General features: G+C 46.3%; 1 protein-coding gene across 1 annotated transcript in view; it reads left to right on the top strand.

The window, feature by feature from the left end:
- Positions 1–18,922: 18,922 nt before the first annotated feature.
- The window catches only part of LOC102574610 (hyaluronidase-1), a 29,968-nt gene continuing 26,188 nt past the window's right edge, over positions 18,923–22,702 (top strand). The window contains exon 1 of the mRNA XM_059725923.1: positions 18,923–19,026. The gene's annotated coding sequence lies outside the window, so the exon portion shown is untranslated. The remainder of the gene's footprint in view (positions 19,027–22,702) is intronic.

Genomic DNA, 22,702 nt, shown 5'->3' with positions numbered 1-22,702 from the left:
CCCGTCTCTTCCTCCTTTGCTTCCACCCATCCATCTCCTCTGTTCCATCTGATATCTCTCATGTCTCTTCTCCCCTATCTCGAGTTCTGTACATTCCAGTGAAGCTATTTTTCCCCTTGTTTTCTATGAAGCCTGGGCATCATCGCCAGGGGAGGGGGTCATGGGAAGAATCTCCCAGTTCCAGTTCTTGCAGCATTTCCCCAGCTGCTGGCAGCAGCAATTGCAGGGAAAATTCTAATCGGCATGTGGTGGACTTACTTGCTCAAGCCCTGGTGCATCCCAGGCTCGAGAATTCTCAGCTCTGATTGGTGGAGCCCATCCACCAGCTGGGGGAGAGCAGAGAGGAGCTGATGCTGCCCCTTTCCTGAAGGGAGGGACCGAGGAGCTCCTGGACCAAGTTTGGACCTGCAAGCTGCAGGTCTGCTGGACTTCAGGGGATGGAGCCCCCTGAGAGTATAAAAGGAGTGTTGTGAACCCCACGAGGGAGGGTGAGAAAAAGGATGTTGGCGAGCGAAGAGTACGAAGAGGGCCTCCACCAGGATCCCTTCTTCACTCCAGTGGTGCGCAGATCAGCACATGGGGCTCAGGCTCTGGGAGCCGTGTCAAGGCAGCTTGAGCCTGCATGCCCAGCAGGAGGCTGGACAGAGCAGTGTGCAAACCGGCACACAGAGCGCCAGCCCTGGGAGCAGCTCGATGCTGCTCAGGTTAGCCCTGGCATAGGCTGGATAGCTGGAGCCTTGTAATGTGGCCTCTGACTGAGCTGAGGACCCTGAGGCCTGGTTGACAGCTCCTTGGAGAGGACTGTGAGTTACTGATGGAATCGGGTCCCACAGGGGAGGCATTCCTGAAATAAGCCCCCTGCCCCCCACCCAGCGGGAAGCCCTGGGTGAAAGGTTCCCTCCCGGCTAGACCTGTAGGAGGGGAGGTATCCCCTGCTGACTGGAATCCAGGGGTTGATGTGCCTTTTATTGTGTAAAGCTGTGCTTTATATTTTGTAAGACTGTTACCTTCATTGTGGATATGTTCTACAATATGTGATAGGATTGGTTTAGTTCTGTATAATTGGCTTGTAACAGGGTGGGGTCCCTAGGGGTGGCCATGTTACCCTTAGGCTCCTTAGTTGTGCCAGTCTTGCCCTACAGGCACCCTCTATCTCGCCCGCCATGTCTTGTATAATTGGTATAGGGAGGCTGCCCTTGATATTTGAGTTTAGATACTGTTTGGCTAGATCTTACGGAACCCTGTGGTTCATTAGACCCCTTGGCATCCCACACTATGGTGGATGGTTCCTGAGTCTCTCGGCCTTATGGGCTATATGCGTGGCTCCAAACCACCCCTTTACCATGCCCCAAGGCTTGCAGATGGTACTGGTGTTGTCTCACCTAGGCCTCATTATAGTCCAGCCCCCTTGTTTTCACTGGGCTCCCTGCTGCCCTGCCTCTGCGCCGCACTGGCTCCTGGGCTCTCCGCCACCCTGCCTCTGCATTCTCTCTGGCGCCAGGGTCCCCACTCTGTAGTGGGCCCCCACTGAAGCCGCCTCCTTCCCCAAATAGCCTCACCCAAACCACCAGTGTTATTAGACATAAACTAAAGAAACATGAGCCCCTGGGCTATAATGTAACACAAAGTTCAAGGCGTGCTCTGCCCCTTTAAAAGAATAAAACTTTTTCTCTAACATTAGGTGCCTAGTAGGCGAGGGTACCTTATAGGCTCCTGGTGCTCTATTAGCCCTAAGGGTAATGCATCTGATAGCTGTAGCATCTCAGGGCCCTTCCTTCCTGAAGGCTGCTTCCCCTTCAGCTGGTGGCAGGGAACTGACCTGCCTAGTCCCAGGCCTAGGGTTTATATATGGGCCTAGGGCCCTGCCTCTTCTGGCCAGCTAACCAGGTGCAGGTGTGGCTAATTCCCTCATTAGCCAGTTGTCATGGCAACCTGCACCTGTGCTCTTATCTGGCTGTTTGTGTTCCCTCCCCGGGCAATCTCTGCTCTAAGAGGAGCAGGCACCTTAGTGCCCTGCTACATGGTTCCTCATTGGTGTGCTGCTCACTTGCACCTTCCCTCTCTTTTTCCCCCCCCACCCCTGCTACTGCCCACCTTCCCTCTCCCTCTCCCCTCCCCTACTGCCCACCTTCCCTCTTTATCTGGTTGTATTCTGCCATTGGGTTCCCTGTAAACTACCTGTTGACCCTAACTCACCTAGTTCACTGATCTGGGTATCCGCCCCTCGTCCTCATATGGGCATCCTGTGGACTCACCAGTTGAAAAGGTCATCCCTGAGGTGGGTTGCCCCATTAGGACAAGCATTCCCAGGAGGTGGTTCCTGGTTTACCCTACTATAGATATTTATCATTCAACAGCACTAAGGACAAATAGATATGATATTATTGGAAATATTTACCAGAAGTTTTCCTTTATTTGTTGGGTGATACCTACTGTAGATACTTACTATCCTTATCCAATACATACAGGTATGTATATGTGGCGGCGAAGCGCCCCCACAGGCTAGTGAGGGAGAGAAGAGGGGACCCACAGACCCCAGACCCCGAGAGCAAGCCCCCAGAAGGGCATATGTACCGGCGGAGGAGCACCGGGAGGAAGAGCCGCATTCACGGCTGTAGCCGCATGAGCTGCCATTTACGCCGGCTCTGGCAACAGCTGTTCCCCGCGCGGCGAACAGCTGAGCCAATCCCAGTGGCCAGAACGGCCGCTGCGGGAAGGCTTAAAAACGCCGGCAGGACAGGGAGGGAAGGAGAGCCAGGGAGAGAGAGTATGGGTGTGCTGCCTGCGCTGCAGGCTCTTGCACGGAGTGGAGAGGACCCCGCCTGCAGGTCTCAAGCAGGCAGCTTGGGCAAGAGCTGGAAGCCTTCCGCAAACAGCAAAGCAAAAGGCAGTCAGAGAGTGCAAGCCGAGGCACGCTCTCTGCATCCTGAAGCGGCAGGTGCCCAGGAGGCAGGGGAGCGCTCTGCGGACGGGAGGAAAACGGAGACAGCGGAGGACCCAGGAGGGGGCTGGAACCAGGGGGAGCACCCACCAGCTCCCCCTGATTTGGAGGAGTATTATCTGTAAGAGAGGAGAAAGGAGAAACCCCTCCCAGCAGGGAGGACGACCGGGAACCGGTCAGAGGCCATCATACTGGGCCTGGCAACATCTGGAATACATCACCCAGCGGTTGGCGTGTGAACGGGGTGTAGGGGAGGCGAAGCCCTGTGGATCACCACGTCCGATAACAGTGAGTAACACTGTCTATCGGGAGGCCCCACCCAGGATAAAGATCTCCACTGTAGACCCCTCTGAAGGTAATTGAGTACATCCAAGTCATGGCAGGCGAGTTGAGGGGAGGGGCAACACCCCGATAGGCCAGGCGGAGCGAGGCGCAGGCTCCACAGTATATTGTAATTTAATAAACTATACATAGTTAAGAGCATTGGCATGGAGCTGACTCTATAGAGGAAAGAGACCTGAGCCCAAATTGCAGGGTGTCCCTTTCACAGCACTGTCGCCTGCTACATCAGGAAGAAATTCTTTACGGTGAGGGTTGCCAAAATATGGAATGCGCTTCCAAGGGAGGCAGTGCTGTCCCGTTTCTTGGAGGTATTTAAGAGGAGATTGGATAAAACCTGGCTGGGGTCAACTGACCCCAGCACTCTTTCCTACCCAGGGCAGGGGGTTGGACTGTATGATCTAACAGCTCCCTCCAATCCTAAAATCTATTAAATCTCTTTCCTACCCAGAGCAGGGGGTTGGACTGTATGATCTAACAGCTCCCTTCCAACCCTAAAATCTATTAAATCTATTAAATTTATCCCTTTCAATTGGGGACAGGCATACTGTTGGGTTTTCCTGGGTTACAAGCACCTGTATCTCAGCGCTGGCACATCCTCAAGGCAGAAGAATCTTTATGCGAGTCTGGATGCCAAAACTTGAACAATCCTGTGTTGAACATATGCAAACTGAAGTGTTTCAGAGACTTAAATCTTGGCCCAGTTTGGGTGAATTTTCATAGGAATGTCACAATGCACATTCTTTGCATCAGGATGATGCTCCTGCTATATTTCAAGCTCTTGATTAAAAGCATGGAGGTGTTAGTTCTTCCCAGTGAAATGGTTATAAGACTCAGACTTTCTCCATGAAATAGTTGGAAGATTTTTCAGTTATGGGCAAAACAGGATACCTTTCCCTTGTTTTGAGAAGTAGATTAGATTAATAATTTTAGCAGAAAAGTAAAAAAAACAAAACAGAACACTGGTTATCAGCTCTGCCTACAACAAGACCTCTGTTCTGTTATGATAAGGTTAGTGGAAAGTTCATTAATATTTACCACTGAGATCTGAATGTATATTTAAGCTAGAGTGGCAGCATTTTCAGAATTGCATAAGTGACTTGGGACTCGACTGCACTTACTTTCCTAAGTCACTTAGGCATGTCTAAGAATTTTACTTGGCAATAAAATCTAATTTACTTCTAATCACATATCTGTAATTAGCTATAGCAGTGGAACTAAACAGGCAGGAAGTGATCAGAATAGTATCAGTAGTATTAGTATATAATGAATGCATCATGAACATTGACTAACACAAAACCAAGGAAAATTTGATTAAGTAATATGGGTGCTTCCAAACTCGGAGGCAACTCATGGTTTTAAAATAATTATCCACCCATACACTTGATTTTTTTTTTTGTCTCGGGTGAGGCACAAAGTGTCATACATATTTTAATCTTTGTACATCTAATTTTACAGTGAGCAAAGTTCACTTTGGACTTTATGGACAAAGTTCACTTTATGGACTTTATCCAACAACATTCTTATTCCAATATTTGTTGGCATTTTGTTAACATTTTGGTTATTTTTGTTCTAATACTTGTATAAACTTGAAAAGTACATGACTCGCAGCAGAACAAGTCTATATGTATTTCTTTTCCATTGGCTGCAGTTACGGAGACATGTCCCAATAGAAGTCATACTTGTTCCAATCTAACACATAATTAACAGCAAAAATTGCATATGACTTCGTAAATGGATATTCAGGATAAATTCTACTGCACATTAAATGGACAGTTTTCTGACCATTGAGGGCATCGCTCTGAAATTAATGGAGCTTTCAATTTGTGTGTGGGCTGGCTGAATAAAGACTTATAGAAGTGACTGTATTTTGCTACTTACATTACTACCACAATGTTAACACACATTAAGGTACAGGGTTCTGTTGCGAGTAACTTGGTTTTATTTGTCATGCATCAAACTTTTGATATTTATTAAATAGCCAAAAAGTGCTATTAAAAATCCTTTGGGAGAGGGGGTAGGAGTCAATTTTGAGCAGCTGCTTTTGTAATTTGTTGCAAATGCTGCATCCTGTTTCTCCTTGAGGCAAAATAGAGAGCGCAGACATGGAGCAGAGAGAGAGAGAGAGAGAGAGAAAACAATAGCTAAAGATAGAAAAATAGAGCTCCTCTATCTGGTCTGCTTCCAGATCATATGAACCAAGCCACCCTTTGGGACCCAAGCATTCCTCATCTATTTGACTACTTAGTCATTAGCTTGTAGAAGTCGTTATTTTTAAAAGCTAGAGCTGCTTGTTTGGGGCTTGGCGGTGTTGGTGTTTGTATACAGTTCATCTTTTTGTTACTGTTACTCATTTAAAAAAAAAACAAAAACAAAAAAAAAGTTCCTGTTTCTGAAGTCTTTCCCCTTCCACTTTCCTACCTGCAAAGCAATCTTCAAAGGCCAAAGAGCCCTCTTTCAAACATTTATGTGATGTTTATGCTGCTTGTGAAGGTCTTGTGAATAAAATTTCACTCCTCAGTCTGTTCACCAGTCAAAGAAATGAAGAACAGTGGCAAAGTAAAACAGATGGTTTTAGTGGTAATTCTTCTCATCTTCCTTCTATTTTTTCCCTACTTTATCCACATTTCTTGATATTTAACTTTGGATAATGGGGTTAATATGTGGGGAGCTGTGCATGAACAAGAGGTTCTTTCTTGTACTTTCTGGATACAGCATAAGAAATTTGCATAAATTTCCAGTGCCAGCAGGACCATTTTTCTAAAAGCTGTCTATTCCGTTTAACATTCTAAAAGTACCTCTTAGTTTTAGAAATGCAATATATGCAGGAATAACTTCTGTAGGATCCTACTTTGTTGTATAAAGTTTAAGATATTCTCTGAGAAGGATCCATTAGATATGATTTATTCATAGCATTTAGCTTCTGATTTCTCATTACACAATATAAAGACAGAGATGATTGCTTTGGAAAATATATGGGAAGTCACGGCTGTTCTTTACTGTACTCTTCAGCAAACATAAATTGACTGATTCTTTTATACATGCATCTCCTGCTGTCTTTTGAAAGCTCCACCAACCATTTGGGGCTGTGAGAAGCTAGGTTCTCGGCATGTAGCAGAACAATACATTTAATCTCTTTCTCTTTACACTTTAAGTAAAAGGTCTATTTTGTGTTCTACTAGGAACCAAGCCAATGACCTATTCTCTTCTAACAAAATGCTACTATACAAACAAGTGATGATCTTTACAAATGCCCTTATCTGAAAATTAATATTAGGCAGCAGTATCTGCATAACAATTAAAGCTCAGCTGATTGCAGCGAAAATTAATGCATAACTGTTTACACCTGAGGCTTGCCAAGAAAGTGGCAATATCACAACACAATAAAGAAGTCTTTTCAGTAGTGTACAAAGGAATCTCAGCTTCCAAGAAACTTCCTTTGAAAGAGGAAGTCATCCTGTGTTTTCTCTTTCTTATTACAAGTTAAGGAGCCCCAGATATTCTCCAGTTTCATGCAAGTTGTCTTCAAAGCATCTATCTTTTCCAAAGCTAGACTTCCGGTGCATCTACATATGCATTTACTCCAGCCTAGATTTACTGTGTAGCATAGACAGCAGAAGGCCAGGGCTAATGGGGCTCAGCCCCACCAAATGCAGGGCAGCGGGTAGGGCTGCGAGGCAGCCTGGCCACGGGGTCCAGGTGTCTGCAGTGGGGGGGAGGGGCACACATGCAGCCAGGATCACAGCCTAGTGTGTAGATCACTAGCTGTCCAGCACAACAGGCAAGTACCAGTTAATTCTGTGAAGGGGAAGGGGCTGGTGGGAAGAGGGTCAGATCGAGGCCTCCACAGTGAGGGAGGTTTTGAGGCAGAGGCAAGGCAGGGGCTGGAGTGAATGGGACTCCATCTGGGATAGGTGGTGGGACAATTGGAGCCTCAACTGCTTGTTCAGGGCTGTGGGGGGGAGGGGAGAGGGGGCTCCTGCTGCTCTCCAGTGGAAGCCTGGGGAGCACATGTGCCCCCAATCTGTGTGTGGGGCAGAGGCGGCTGTCACTGCATGCTGGGATCTGCGTGTCGCTGCAGCTGCCCTAGGAGCAGTGTCGCCACATGCCTGCCACTGCTGGGCTCTGACATACCCCATCTGCCCAGTGGCAGGATGCACACGGTGTTGCGTGGCTTGAGGCAGCAGGGTGCAAAGCCCAACATACACTGACATCCGCCTCTGCCCCGCACACAGATCAGGAGAGCATGTGCCCCCTGGGCTTCCGCTGGGGTGCGTGCAACAGCGAGAGCCCCCACCATGCCCCTGGATGAGCCACCCAGACTCCGACTGTCCCACCACCCAGCCCGGCTGGGGCCCCATTCAACCCAACTCCTGCCCCTGGCTCTGCCCCACTCCCTCCCTCACCATGGGGGCCTCGATCTTCCCCCCCTTCACGGCCCTTTCCCCTCCCCTTGCTCCTTTCTCCACAGACTTATCTGCTGGGTGCGGGAGGGGGAGGGATGCTGCATGTGCTCAGCCCCCCCCCCCCCAAATAGTTTTTTCTCCTTCTACCTATGCTGTCTAGTAAACTACTGCACGGATTAAGGAGAGGATTTGCACCCAGTTTGCTGCAGCCCTTCAATGGACCCATGCCATCACCAGGGGGAGCTACAGGCTCCCTCTGGTGCTAGCTCAGGGGCTGCCAGGGAGCACTGGGGGTTGCCTGCTGCTGGGGTGGGGAACAAGCTCCCCAGCCCCCACCCTGCATGTCTGAGTGGGGACAATGTTCCCCTGCTTCAGCAGCAGGGAGCTTCCAGTCCCCACTCCCCGATCATGACACGGGGACATAGCCTCCTGCCCCTGGGAGCTGCCTGCTGCCAGGACAGGCTCTGCCACAGAAGCCTGGGAGGGGACTATCTCCCACCCCCTGGTGGACGGCTGACAAGGAGCATATTTTGCTCCTGGTCAGGCATCTACAGGAGTGTCTACAGTGCTGTTATTAATGCTGAGTTAATTTGCTATGTCCATTTGTAGGTAGCAAATTTACTGGTATTAGGGAGGTTTACTGCAAAGTAATCATTTGCATGTGTAGGTGCACATGCTTAATTTGCAGTAAACTATGCTAATGCAAAGTTAAGCGTATCATGTGGATGTGCCTTATGTGTAGCTATGCTTGCAAGTTTGCAGACTTTGGATTTATTGCTTCCAGAATCAATGCAAGAATTCTCTCTCTAATCTCTAGGTTCAAGGATATGAAATACTTTTTGTAGCTCAGCATCTCCTCTCCAGAGGAGATAATGGCCACAACTGAAAGCTATAAAGTCAAAATAGAGACTCTCACTAAAATAAAAGTATATAGTGTTTACAGATATTCAGAAAATCAAATGTTCTTGCAGTGAAAATAAATAGGTACAAAAAATACATATGTAGACACAAACGTAAAGATCTTAATGTCTATAGAAAACATACGGAAGGTCAGAGAAGTAAAGGCTAATGGAAATATTTAGGGATCTGTAACTATTAATCTTGAGATTTTTTTTCTCCCACCTTTCAATTCTTGATTTTTCTTCATGCAGCTCAGATTATTAGCAAGTACTAAATAAATGTGCAGTAACCGGAGTTACTGTACAGTAGAGCTGGTAAACGTCTTTTAGGTGATGCTACAGCGTCTTGTGTAGACGCACCCCGTTTGCAGTTCTGGTCCCCACATCTCAAAAAGGATGTAGTATAATTAGAAAAGGTAAAGAGGGGGAACCAGAATAATCAGGGGCCTGGAGCAGTTGCCATACCAGGAAAGACTAAAAAGGCTAGGACTCTTCAGTTTGGAAAGAAGAAGGCTGAGGGGGCATATGAAGAGTATAGATCAAGTGAACAAGGACCTGTTGTTCAACAAGTCCCCTAGAAGTAGGGGGAATCCACTGAAATTTGTAGGCGATAGGTTTAAACCTAACAAGACAAAGTACTTTTCTATACCATGTGTAGTTAACTTTTGGAATTCATTGCCACACGAGATGGTGGAGGAAGATAGCACAGCAAGGTTCAAAAAGGGGCTGGATAAATTAATGGATGATAGATCTATTAATGGCTATTGAACAGAATGGTTGGAGATGTTTCCTCAGGCATCTCTAAATCAATGATGGTAGATGCCAGGGAAGGTATTGAATAGGGGATAAGACACTGTAGAAATAGCCGGTTCACTTCTTTCCCTCTATAGTATCCACTTCTGCTGGAGACAAAAAACCCCAAACAAACAAAGAAAACCCCACTTTTTTGGACAGGAAACCATAAAAATACACTTAAAATTCCTTTAGAAATTAGCCCGGTCAGGTAGACTCAAAGCTACCTGATGTGCCATGCACCCACGATAATGGTGAACCACAATATTGGCAAAAGGTGGTGTAGGGTCTGGAAAGGGTTCCGGTTATACCTTCTCTTAGCTGATGTCAGTTCTTAAGAGAGAGGACTAACCATGAAGCCTAACCTGAATCAGTCCATGAGGTTCAAACTATTCCTCCCACCTGCTCAGGAGAAGAGCTCCTTCTCATATTGTAACGCAGGGACACTGGCTTCAGACCTGTGCCTTCACAGCAAGTGAAAGCATGCCAAGGCAGAGGCATCTCGTCCAGGGGCAGAAACAGCTGTGAGCAACCTGCATGACTAGACACTGCATTTTAGATCGTGTCTGAACCTTATGGATAATTCTAACTAGCCCTGTTCACAGCTTGACTCAGAACTTTATTCTGCTCAACCTCTGGCTGTTTAGGTGGATAGAGGGCCACAACCCCACTGCTGAAAGGCAACTGTCATCCAGCAATGGAGAGCAGAGATACAGAGAAGACAGGATTAACAGCAGGACATGGGATGGTTGGGCATGGTCAGTCAGCAATAGGGGGCTAAAACCCAGTACTGACTGTACACTGATTGATATCCAACTCCAGCAATCACTTATCTTTCCAGAAGGAGTCCATGCTTATCCTTAATGATATTCCTCTTATTGCTTAGAAAGCTCGCCACATTTGCACTCCTCTTCATCTCTGTGTACTTCTCTACCAATTCCAATTTCTACTTCTCAGTTTTCTTTAGGTAAAAGGGCTCTCTTTCCTGATGAGCCTACTGAGGAGTTTCTAGATATGAAGATTCTGCATTCTTTTAAATATACTGAGACCATATTTTCTTGCATATAACATGCCCCAAAATAAGATATACAACTTGTTTCTATTTCTAAAAAGCAGAATGAAGAAAAAAAGATCTTTCTTTGTAATATGTAATTGAGTAGCAGCAGTTAGGGAGACAAACTTGTTCATTACTTTGCTTCCTGAGTACCATGTGCAGATTTTATTTTCGCTTTTGCCTGGTATGCAGCAGAAACTGCTCTTACTGCATGTCCTGAATATAATGCACAGTATAGTGTCCAGAAGTTGTTGGAAGAAGCAAGAAACTATTGTCTATACATAGCTTTTTCTTAATTATGGAGGCACAGGTTGTGTTTCTAAGGTTAACCTGAATTTTGTCTATAAAATACAATTGATGCATTAGAAGTATGTTACAGAATCTAAATATCAGACAAGAAGATTAATAAATAATCATAAATAATTATCATAATTGTCAATATATCTTTCCTGAGGGTGCAGGAATGAACCATCCTGCTGCACAGGAAGACTATCAAGTATGACAGAAGACCAGCTTGGCTTGGCAGGGAACTCTTCAATGAGCTAAAATGCAAAAATGAAGCTTATAGGAATTGGAAATGTGGAAAAACTACCAGAGAGGAATATAAAAATATTGCTCAGACATGTAAGGATGAAACCAGGAAGGCCAAAATGCAACTGGAGTTGCAGCAAATAAAGGACATGAAGGGTTACAAGAAGGGTTTCTACAAGTATGTCAGCCAGATGTGGCTTCACCAGTGCCAGATAGAAGAGAATCAATGGCTCAATATCAAGTTGGCAGCAGGTATCAAGTTGAGCAATTCAAGGGTTGGTCCCAGGGCCAGTTTTGTTCCTTGCTTTCATCAACAATATGGAAGATATAGTGCACCTTCAGCAATTTTGCACACAACACCAAGCTGAGGGGAGTAGTAGATACATTGGAGGGTAGGGCTAGGTCTCTCTGAAACCTAGCCCTACCTTCCAATGATGTATCTGCTACTGTATAGACTGGAGAACTGGACCAAAAGAAATTGGACCAAAATTCAGTGAGGACAAGTGCAAAGTCCTGCACTTGGGACAGAATAATCCCATGCACCAGTACAGGCTGGGACTGACTGATTGAGTAGCAGCTCTGCAGAAAAGGACCTGGGGGTTACAGTGGACAATAACTTGATTATGAGCCTACAGTATATCCCTGTTGTGAAGAAAGCTAACAGCATACTGGGATGCATTAGTAGGAATGTTGCTAGCAGACTGTTGGAGGCTGCCCTTTGAATAACCCAGTTGTAGCGGGGCAGTGCTTACATGCTCCAACTATCCCTTATGTGTCCCATGCCTTGCAGATGTTTCCTCCAGTGGTTTGCACTGAATTCTTCCTTCAGACAGACAAACATACAAAGATGCACACTGGGCCCCTGGCCCTACATATTGGGCTCCCAGCCCTTGGTTTCCCCTCACTGGGGCCTTATACCCTGTGGGGCTCAGGTGGCCTCAACCATGCCTGGCCCCCTCTCAAGGCCTCTGCAACCTCTGGTCTCACAGGGAACCTGGCTGCTGCTCTAGTTCCCTCCACTGACCTGGGCCCTGCTTCAGGACTCCTGGGAGCCTGGGCTCCCCCTGTGTAGATCAAATCCAGCAGAGATGTGAGGGCTGGGAATTTTAGGCACCTCTCCTCACCTTTTACCAGGGAGGTAACTGTCCTGGCATTTCCTGGGGACTCCCGCACCACCAGGCCATCCTTCCCTGGCAGGGTGCAGTTCATGTCATGCCCAGGACCAATGAGGCCTCCTCCATCCCCATACCCTCACTCTTACCTCTGAGGTCTTCCTGGAGCCAGAGTTCAGCAGGGAGATGTTTCTTCCCCACTGGCTGGTCTCAAACTGCTATCTCCACCTTAAGGAGCTGAGCATTAAATGGCTACTCTCATCAGGCACCTGCCCTCTCCCTGGTATAGCCCTTAAAGTGACGGAGCACTAAGACTGCTCCATCACAGGTGGTTTTAGTTGGGAGAAGAGAAGGCTGACGGGGAATTGAAGGTTTTTAAGACCCAGCTGAATTTACTCTGGTACAATTTGCATCTGGTGACAGGAGCAACCTGAGCCCAGGTAGAGCAGTTTATGTCAGGGATGATCCTGGCCTGCTCCAGCCCACTGCTGCAGCCAGGGGGAGCTCCAACCACAGCCAGCCACAGCCACCTGGCCACCAGGCTGCCCCATGCTGTATTCTCAGGCCACACTCCTCTCTGGCCTCAAGCAGCCTGTAACCTTATGGCACAGCCCTCCAGGATGCCATCCCAAGAGCCTGTGCCCAGTGCACCATGGATGCTCCTTGCCCTCCCCCTGGTAGCAGCAGCCAGGGCACTGTGTCTGCTTGCTTGCTGATCACCTCCTCTTCTACCCCAGCAGTAGGGTGCCTGGATTGCCATCCACAGACCTCAGCCCTCCAGTGTAACCCCAAAATCATGAACACTGCAGACAGTTTGCAACAAACTCCAAACTTTATTTCCCTCCACAAAACATCAACAGATCCCCCCCCAGCCTTCCTTACCTAAAGCAGACCCACCCCAACCCCAATGTGCACTACCAGTAAAGCACCTTCATCCTGTGAAACTATATACAGTGTGTGCTTCCAATTATTGATGGGGAACAATGGGAAGAAGCCCAGAGGGAGGCACCTGGCACCCTGGCCTAGGGTGCGGGGCCCAGCAGGATCTTTGTTGTAACCACATTGGTCTGAGAAAAAGAGATAAATAAAGCTCTTGGGTCACAGGCAATATCTCTTATCAAACCAGGGGTTTTCAACCTTTTTTAAGGAGAGTACCACTTCTGGTGGGTACCCCTCTCCTGGTGGATACCCACTTCTGGACATGGAATGGGGGAGGGAGGTCCCCTGGTGGCTGAATGCAAAGTGGCAGTACGACGGCAATGGCCAGCAGTGTAGCAGCAGCATGGTGGTGGCACAGTAGCGCTTCCCAAGTACTCCTGCTTCTCCGTGCCTCTGCTGTGTATCTCCTGGGTCCTTTCCAGGTACTCCCAGGGGTACACATACTCCCTGGTTGACAACCCCTTTATTAAACCAACTAAATTGTAGCAAAATTTTTCATTTTGTTGCAAGCTGTTGAGCACATACACCCTGCTTCAGGCTGAGGAGAATTCAAAGATTGTAACAGTACTCCTAGGTAGAAAAGAAACTTCATTTTGCACAGGGGAGGTAGAGGGTAGAAATTTATTCCCCTGGGTATCTTAGATTCTTTTTGTGAGAGTGTTACTCTGTGATGTGCAGATTAGATGGGCTTCTTCCCTGGAAGTGTCTGATGTCTGAGTCAGACAGGGAGGTGAAAAATCCTTCTTTCTTGGTTAGCAATGAAGTTTAATTTTCCAGATGGCTAAAATACAATATATTCCATGTTTCCGGGATCTATGTTGTAGCCGTGTTGGTCTGAGAAAAAGAGATAAACAAAGCTCAAGGGTTAGAGGCAAGCCCAGAGGGAGGTGCCTGGTACCTCAGCCTCCACGGTCACTACTTCGGATCTAAACACTGGGGTGGGGCAAGCTGGCTGGGTTCTGGTCTGGAGGCCAGGGCAGAGACTGTCCATCCTGCTCAGGAAGCTCCCCCTCCTTCTCCATGGGGCAGGTCAGCAAGGCCCACATGGGGAGCTGGCCCCACCATGGCTAGCTATTGCTCAGGGGCCTCATAGAGGTGGGTTGCAGGTGAGGCAGGGGGCCCAGCCACAGGTGGGGCAGGATCTGGAGAAGGGGCTGGGAGCCCTGGCCACTGCATGTGGAGCTGCACCTACTTCTACATCCACTGACAGGCCTAAGGCAGGCCCACAGGCAGCTGCCAGGGGCCAGCTGGGCCCAGAGCCAGGGCCTGGTTGCAGGTAGGACAAAAGGTACTGCCAGAGTCAGCGCCATGTCAAGGATGCTCTGGTCATCCTCACTATCCTCCACTGTATGATGGCACACTGCTCCTCATGGGCCACCTCCTGCCTCTGCAGGAGGCCAAGGAACACCCTGTGATCCTCATGGTTTGCCTGGTCCATCTACTGAGCCTTGTGGTGCCAGGCCCAACTCTCCTTGAGCTGGGCATTGAGGATGGTGACCAGCTGCTTGAGGAGATCTGTGCACTGTTCCTGATGGAACCGGTGCATGCAGAGGGTGGCAGCCTTCTTGGGACCTCATCCCTGCTAGTAGCAGGTGGGTTTCCCCTGCATCCAGCAGCTGGTTATGTAGAGCAAGGACAGAGAGGCTCCTTGTGAAAATCTGCGACATTTCAGATATAACATGCACTGTACAGAGGAGCTGTGCACTGCCCACCCTCAGTTCAGGGCTTCCATGTGCACAGGTGCCCAGAGACCATGTAAGTTGCCCAGGCGGGCCTTTCCACAGGCAGCCACTCTGCTTAGCAGGTGGGCTGCTTGCCACTTCCCACAGGCAGCTTGTCTTCTTCTCACCCTACCCAGGCTGGGCCATGGCTGGACCCTGCTGGTAGCTGCTACTGCTATGGTGACTCCAGAGCAGCTCCCCCACTTGTTCTCCCCGCAGGCCAGGAACTTCACTCCCATGCTGTCAGGCCTGTGACACCTGGGTTCTGGGGGTGAGGGGCTCCTACCCAGCTGGGACACAGCCATGGTGATGTTCTCCTTCCCCAGTGGCCCTCTCCAGAGAGGTGCCCCTGACCTGGGCCCCTGCCACATGTGCCTCAAGTATGACCCTGGTCAGAAGGGTTGCCTGACTCGCTGTGCTCTGCTGCTGCTGATTGAAATGGTTTCCTGGGTGCAGCTGAGAACCTGGCATGGGGCCCTGAGCTTTGAGGGCACCCTAGGCAAGCCCATGCTTCCCTGCAATGTGTGCCGCTGACTAGAGGGGTATCTTAGCCTCTGCTACAAGTGCTTGAATCCTGCTTATGGCTTCAGAATGGGATTTAAAGGTTTGTTTTTTAGCAATTGGTGTATAGGTAGATATATATATGCGTTAGAATGGTTCATGGTGGGCAGCAGGGGTTAATTGCCTGGGTCTCCCTTACAGAGTTTCACATAGCCTTCAAAGCAGACAGGCTGTCTAACACAACAAGGCCAATCAATACACACACAGCCTGGGAAACAGGGGGCATATACCATACTGTTCCATAACTTGAAATAAAATGGCACCAGCTAACAAGGCCCGAGAGCAGAGGGGCCTGAGTCTGAACACAGAGAGACCAACCAGTGACAGCCACAGATAAAGAGTCAGGAGGAGTCATCAGAAGGGAAGGAGAATACAAAAGCAGAGATTTGAGATTAACAAAGGGTCCCTCCTCTCTGTACCACCCGGGTCCTCCTCCTCCCTGAGAGGGGACACTGTGCCCATCCCCCGGGAGTATCCCTGAGGCCACCATGGACAGAGGGCACACCACCAGCTCATTTCATCCAATCCAGTGGAGGTGGGGTGTGGGCTTTGGCATCCCACGTCCAGGCTGCTGACATGCTGATATCTGACACCTAAGAGAGAGCCTCAGAGTGAAGACTGCATCCTGGCCAGATGTACTTTGACTCTGATGACAGCCCTAGGATTGGTATCTATAGAATTGCTTGATTGTTTATTTTGTTTCTTTTCTGCTATTACTGCGTATCAATAAATTTGCCTATTATTGAATGGAAAGGTCATGGTCGGTCTGAGGGTGAGGTGGGTCCCACAACCAGAACAAGGTCTCTGGGTCCTAAATCCAGAGCCAACACTGTGGCCAAGGGGATTGCCACTGCCATTGATGAGTTTCTCCACTTGTGATGGGCCTCTGGATGCCCAACTGGGAGCACCCTGTTGGTGGGGGAAACTCTAGTGGACAGGGCAGGTACAGCTTGGCTAGAGATGGTGGGGTGGGGAAGGGCTGGGGGAAGGGAATGGAGGTGCCCCTCTATGTGAGGCCCCAACTTCTGGTGTGCAGCTTGCGCAGGCACAGGTGGCTATGGTGTTCCCCTCCCCCCCCCACTTGCCCTCCTTCCTGTGTGGGGCTTACTGGGTGGGTGTGGTAGCTGCTCCTGGTGGGTAGATAATGTCCCTGGCCATTGAGATGAGGCCCAGGTGGCCAATGCATCCTGGGATGGCATGGCATGGCAGTGGCTCCTCTGACAATGAGCTGGTGCTGGCATGTGCAGGGGACATCCCTATCCTGTCTCATTGGAGGTGGGCTGCTGCTGGAGTAGCTGGGGCAGGTGTTGGGCAGGGCTTTCTGAGCTGCCGGGCTTAGCCAAGGGCAAGGACCATACCAGAACCTGGAACAGGAGCCCTGAGGTGTCCTCCCGCAGAGAGTCCTCCTAGCCTGCAGCCCCTGGCTTGGCCCCTGCCAGTCCCTGTGTGCTGAAAAATGAGCCAGGGCTCACCAGGGTCTGTGGGGGCCAGGATGCTGTCCTGCTCCCATAGGAGGAGCATGGATCTGCAGCCCCAGACCCTCTATTGTGGTCCCAGACTTGGACCCACTGCACTCTCAGGGTTTTGGCCTTGACCCAGCACTGCTGCCCAGACCACTGGTATCTGCTCTCCTGAATCCACCAAGCCATGTCCTTATAGGCATGAGCATTGGCCCTTGTCACCTGGCCAAACTGCCACTGGACATTGACATCCCCCCAGATGGCTGAGTTCCACTGTCTCCTCATAGGTCCAGTTAGGCCCTCATCTTTGGGCATCAACCATGTGGCTTAGCAGCAGGTAGGAGTCTGGCCCCCTGCTGGCTTGGCTGACTGGGTGCAATTTACACCCATGTCATCATCTACACATACATTTAATCACACTAATTTACTCTGCCCTAGGATAGTACTTGTACCTGTCGGGTAGTCACTGAGTACGGGCGTGTGCAATTCACCGGTTTTCTCCTGGGACACCGCAACCCTTGGTCAGTCTGGGTGGGGCTTTTACTCTCTCTCTCTTCCCACCTGCCATGATTTTGATGTTTTTATTTTTTGGAGTTCTTAATGAAAGGGAGGGGGGTGACTACCCTGCCTGACCGTTGGTTCCTGTCCTGAGCCTCGTGTCAATAGAATAAAAAAAACAGGAGGGAATGACAAAATGACCAGACAAAAAGGTTCTTTTTTTTTCTCTCTCTTTTTTTATTATGATGCACATCAATTTTTTTTGTCAGGGACTGGGTCCTGGATGACCCCTTGCCTTAATCTGTTGCCTCCCTGGCATTGACTCTTCCACACCTATGGGCAAACGGGCAGTCCCCTTTGTTTTCCTTACTGATTGCAGCCACACCCAGATTAATTGGCAGCCCACAGCTGATAATAAGCTAATATAAACTAACGGAAAAAAAAAAAGATAAGATGTAGGAGAGCGTCGCTGCCTTCCCTCTCTCTCTCTCACTCTCTCTCTCTGTACCGGATAGTAGCTTCTTTCTTCCCCCGATGCCTGACTCGTGGCGCCTTGGAGAATGGAGTTTTGTTTTCTCTTTTCAGTCTCTCTCGCCTTTTTTTTTTTTTTCTTTTAATTGCGGCCATGCCCGGCTTAATTGGTGGCCCACAGTGATCAATCAGCACCACCGAAAACAAACAAGTGGCTCGGGAGCATCTCGCCCCTCTTATCTGACTCTCTTTACTCTCCTTCTTTTCTTCTTGTTCTCCTTCCTTTCTTCTTTCACTCTTTTAGTGCAGGCTTCCCCAATCCTCCAGGACCAGATCGGGCTCTCACCCTGCTCCCAAGGACATCAGTCTTGGGTTGAGCCGTCCCAGTCTCTATCCTGTCTGCAGCCTTCCATCTTCCCTTTCCCCAGCGTCATGGTCCCACCCACAGTCCCCGGATATTGCCCTGGCTGTGGATCCACACCAATCTGCCTCACCTGCTGAGGTGTTAAAGCTGAGCTGGGGCAAACCAGGAGCTCCCACTAGCATGGAGGTTCTATTCTGCTCAGGCCCATGACCGTGACTGTGGGAACATCGTAGGTGAGTATTCTTTGGTCCTTCACAGTATCTGACAGGACTGTCCTAAGCCGAAGTAAATCAGTCTACTTTGCCCTAATGTGGTGCACATGTAGACAGTGATACTTTACTACAGAGCAAATTAGTCTACTCTGCAGTAAAGCACATGTGAGCCATGCCCACTGACTCTAAATGCAGTTGTTACAGATATCATGGTTAGAGTGTTCTGAAGGCTCAGGAAGTAGATTCTGAGCTAAATAGCAAGCAAATGCCCAAATAACCTTTTAAATAAGTCTTCAACCAATTCCTAAACTATTTTGTTTGTTTTGTTTTCCAAGTGGCCCCACTTTTCCCTGTTCCTGAGACATCCATCAATTGCAGGCATAATGGTGTCATTAATGTCTATCGCCACTGCACTTGAGAATCTGTAACTATCAAAACATAAGTTAGTTATTCAGTCTTGATTAGGTCAATCCTGTTCCCTTTTAAAAGTCTTATTTTACAGTTTATAATATGCAACAAAAGGACCATGCTGATCAGAACAGCATGCTCTTGGCTGTTTATTTATTTATTTAGCAATTGCATGCAGACTAGTACACAAAATCCCCCTCTGTCCAGATCCTGTCAGTATTTCATAAGTTAAAAGACACACAATAGGTGGAGCAAACTCTCAATACAAAGACAGAAGCTATTGTAACTTACTCTGCTAAAGTTTTCTTTTACTTGTTGGTAAGTACCCATATTATTTACTCAAGTAATAAGCATTAAAGAAAAAAGTTTTATCTTTTGTTTACATTCTGGTAGTTTCTAATGCTTTCTGCAATGTTTTCTGTTTAAGCCTCTCACCTCTGGACTACATTTTCTCTTTATTTGTCTAGCCAAGTAGCTATTTGATTCTTTATGCTATTTACAATGTATAATAATTATTAGCTTACAATGCTGATTTTGAAAATCTAGCTGGAAATATAATTCATAGCTGAGAAACAAGGGTATTGTTTTGTCTTTAGAACTCTTTTAAAACAAGATTAATATATTATTTAAAGACAGTCAACATCAAAGACCTGGAGAATAAATAAGTGTATGTTGCTTATATAGCTAAGACCCATGTAAGAACTATATGCTGTCTTTATTAGGAACACAACAGCAGGGTAAGGGTAATTGTTTCAGGATGAAAACAGTGTACCACATGCTGATAAATTTACAGAGAAACAGCATTTCATGACCTAAACTAATTATAATTGAAAAGCATATTCCTCAAAATCAGCCAGAAACAATTCGTTGTTGTTTGGCTGTGTTCTTAAGTCTTATTAATGCCTTGCATTACCATACTGCTTCACATCTTTATACTTCATTGGTCTGTAGTATGTCAAACAAGCTATGTACAGTTCTGAAATGAGACCTAAAGCAGACTTCACTTCAGATACTTTGTATACATTATTTGACAACTTTGTATATATTATTATTCAGCATTGCTTAATTTATGTTCTACAGCAATAAACTTTGCCTTTTAAAATAAACATGATTTATTTTAATTATAGACCAAAATCTTAAGAAATGACTAAGATATGTCATAATATTAAGAAATTTTAGCTCATTAGATAGATTTTACTAACATTTATAGGATCATTAGTGCCGAATAACTCCATTAGCCTCAGGGGAATAGTTCCAGATTTCCAGTATTTCCACCCTACCATTGCTTTGACTGGAGTTTCTCTGAATTACATGGCTCTGAGAGCAAAATCTGGCCTTGGTTACAATAAAATGTTTAACGTGTAGCATTATTTAGGGTTACGCTAAGCTCTGATTTTAAGGAATTTCCATATTGTCAATAAAGCTTAGTTTTCATTGTTTTCTAAGTGCAGCTAATAAACATTTATCCTACCAGAGAATAAATACTATTTAACAGATTGAGTGAAGAAGGCTAAATGTTATAATGCATCACAATAATTAAAGCTCCAAGATTCTTTATTGGGAAATACCATTTCATTCATCAATTTTACAAGATGTTGCAAATTATGTGCCAGATGTTAGGACATATTGTTTTAGTCCCTATTAATGTATGTGATCTTTAGATAAAAATGACTTGACAATAAGTATAAAGGAATTCAGTAATTCCAATATGAAATGTTCTCAGGATACTTCTTCATCTACATCTGCTTTTCTACACTGAGAGCTTGACCATCTTCTGCTGAACATTCTCCATATTCTCCAGTGTCTAAAAGTCTGTCTCACTAAGTTTTGACAACTTCCAAACTCACTAAGTTTGGAAAAAAAAGTTTTGACAGCTTCAACAATAAATATCACTTCACATAGAAACTAAAATAATGATGCTGGAGGCTTTTTTCTTTATTGGCAAAATAATTAAATGTATATGAAATAATATTAAGCTTGGATTGTAGGAATATTTTTCTGCTTTCAACCAGGTTTGGGTCAAAGTTCTGATTAGTGTTTTTTTCTGAATGACATATTAATTAAAACAAAATATGATAACTCTTAGTGTTTGCTCAGTTCCTTCTATCCAAGAAACTTCACTTTTCCAAGCTGGTAACAAAGGGGAGATGGAGCATGGACTATTTCTAACCTTTCCCAATTAATGGGCTGAATGAATGAATGCTGGTTTTCCTTTCCCTTAGGGCCAGATCTTAAGAAGACATAGGTTGTAATTGAGTTTAGACTTCTACATTCAGAATTGTAGCCCTGAAGACCCCTATTCTGCTGATGCCTAAACTAGAGTCATCTGAACTTTGTAGGTGTCTCAGCTGTTTACATTAAATTCCCAAGATATCTAAAGAATCACTTTGGAAAAACCATCTAGAAGTGTTTCAATATTCCTATCTGAAATGGGAACTAGAATCTAATTATTATTTCTGCTCTATTCCCTGAGGGGCTTGATCCAGTAACTTCACTCTAAAAATGCTTACTGCACTCATCTTTGACCAGTCTCTAGGCAGAATGCAGCTATAGCCAACATTCGCTTTGAAAAGGGTTGGAGGAAGAAGTAGAGGTAGTGATGCCCATACTCTCTTGCTTAAATGTCAACTCAGCAGCTAGAGTTTCCAGGATGTGGAAACCCAAAGGCAATTTCTCCCTGCAGAGAGCCTGAGAGCAGTCCTAGGGCATACAATAATGGCCCCTGCTGCATCCCCACTCCCCCAGAGGCCTGGTATGCTGCCTGATTGTTGGTCTTCAGTGTATGTAGAATTTGAACAAGTGGGCAGGGCTTATTCCTTGACAATGGTCCTTGGCTTGGCAGGGAGGCAGTATAGAAAGGCAGTAATCTCTCTGGTCAATAGTATAAATCGTGTCACTTTCCATGGAAAATTAATGAAATAAAAAGTTAGCATTGTTCAAGTGGCATCTAGAGTTTGACAGTGATGCCAAAGGAGCTGTAACAAAAACTGATATCCTTACCTACTGTTGATGTGTGTTGTTTGAGGTGTTAAAAATATATCTAAAAATCTCTGTGACCACACACACATACATTTACAGCTTTAGTACAAACATATGAGTTTCTTGGGTTTTGCTGAAAGTTTCCATACTAATTTGTCAGTTCTTTAATAAATGCAGATTTATATTTAAGTTAATCTTATAATGTAGTAGGATTTGATTCTATCAGCTATTGCCAACTTGACCTTATTTCTAGGATATCCTTGTTGAGATGAATGACTATGTGGAGTATGATACTAGGCAACCTAAGTAAGGATTGTAGGTCTGGACACTAGAAACTAAATACATAATTCATTGTAGGATATAGGTAACACATAGCATAAGCAAGCTGTATCTATTGAGTCATAATTCAATGAAATCTATGATGGCAGGAGTAGAATTTTGAATTTATTGGAAAGGTTTGACATACATAACCATATGAGACTATCCCCAAATCTGGTTCTTTTATCTTTAATTCTTCTTGTTTTTACAGGTTTTTTCATGTAATGTTAAATACCATCATGAATCACACATCAAAGTAACAATAAAACAAAACAGGCCATGCTTAGGCAGACCTTTGATCTCATATATTTCTTACTGTAAGACTGTATAATACCAAAGAATGTCTTCTGGTATGTTTCATTTCCTTTAACATTATTTTACTCCCAGGAAAGAAAATCAACAGGCTGAAGATGATTTGGCCACAAAAGAGACATTTTGGGCCTTTACCCCCCAGGTCCATAGTGTTTTACCATGTACAACAAATGAGTATAGTAGCATTTTACAGCCATTTTGGATTGTTTTTTCCCCAGTGGTAAATGGCCAAGTGAAATGCAATTCACACTATACCATTAGGCTCCAGTGTTGATTGGAAGAAGCAAATTTAAAAGCAACTTCTAAACAATGTGAAAATTTTAGTTCTATTTATTTTTTCTGCCCTCTTTTTACCTCTTAAAAACATAGATTGTAAGGGACCTCG

This window comes from Alligator mississippiensis, chromosome 4 (genome assembly GCF_030867095.1).
Source record: "Alligator mississippiensis isolate rAllMis1 chromosome 4, rAllMis1, whole genome shotgun sequence".
Classification (NCBI taxonomy): Eukaryota; Metazoa; Chordata; order Crocodylia; family Alligatoridae; genus Alligator; species Alligator mississippiensis.
This window is presented reverse-complemented; position numbering and strand designations above follow the sequence as displayed.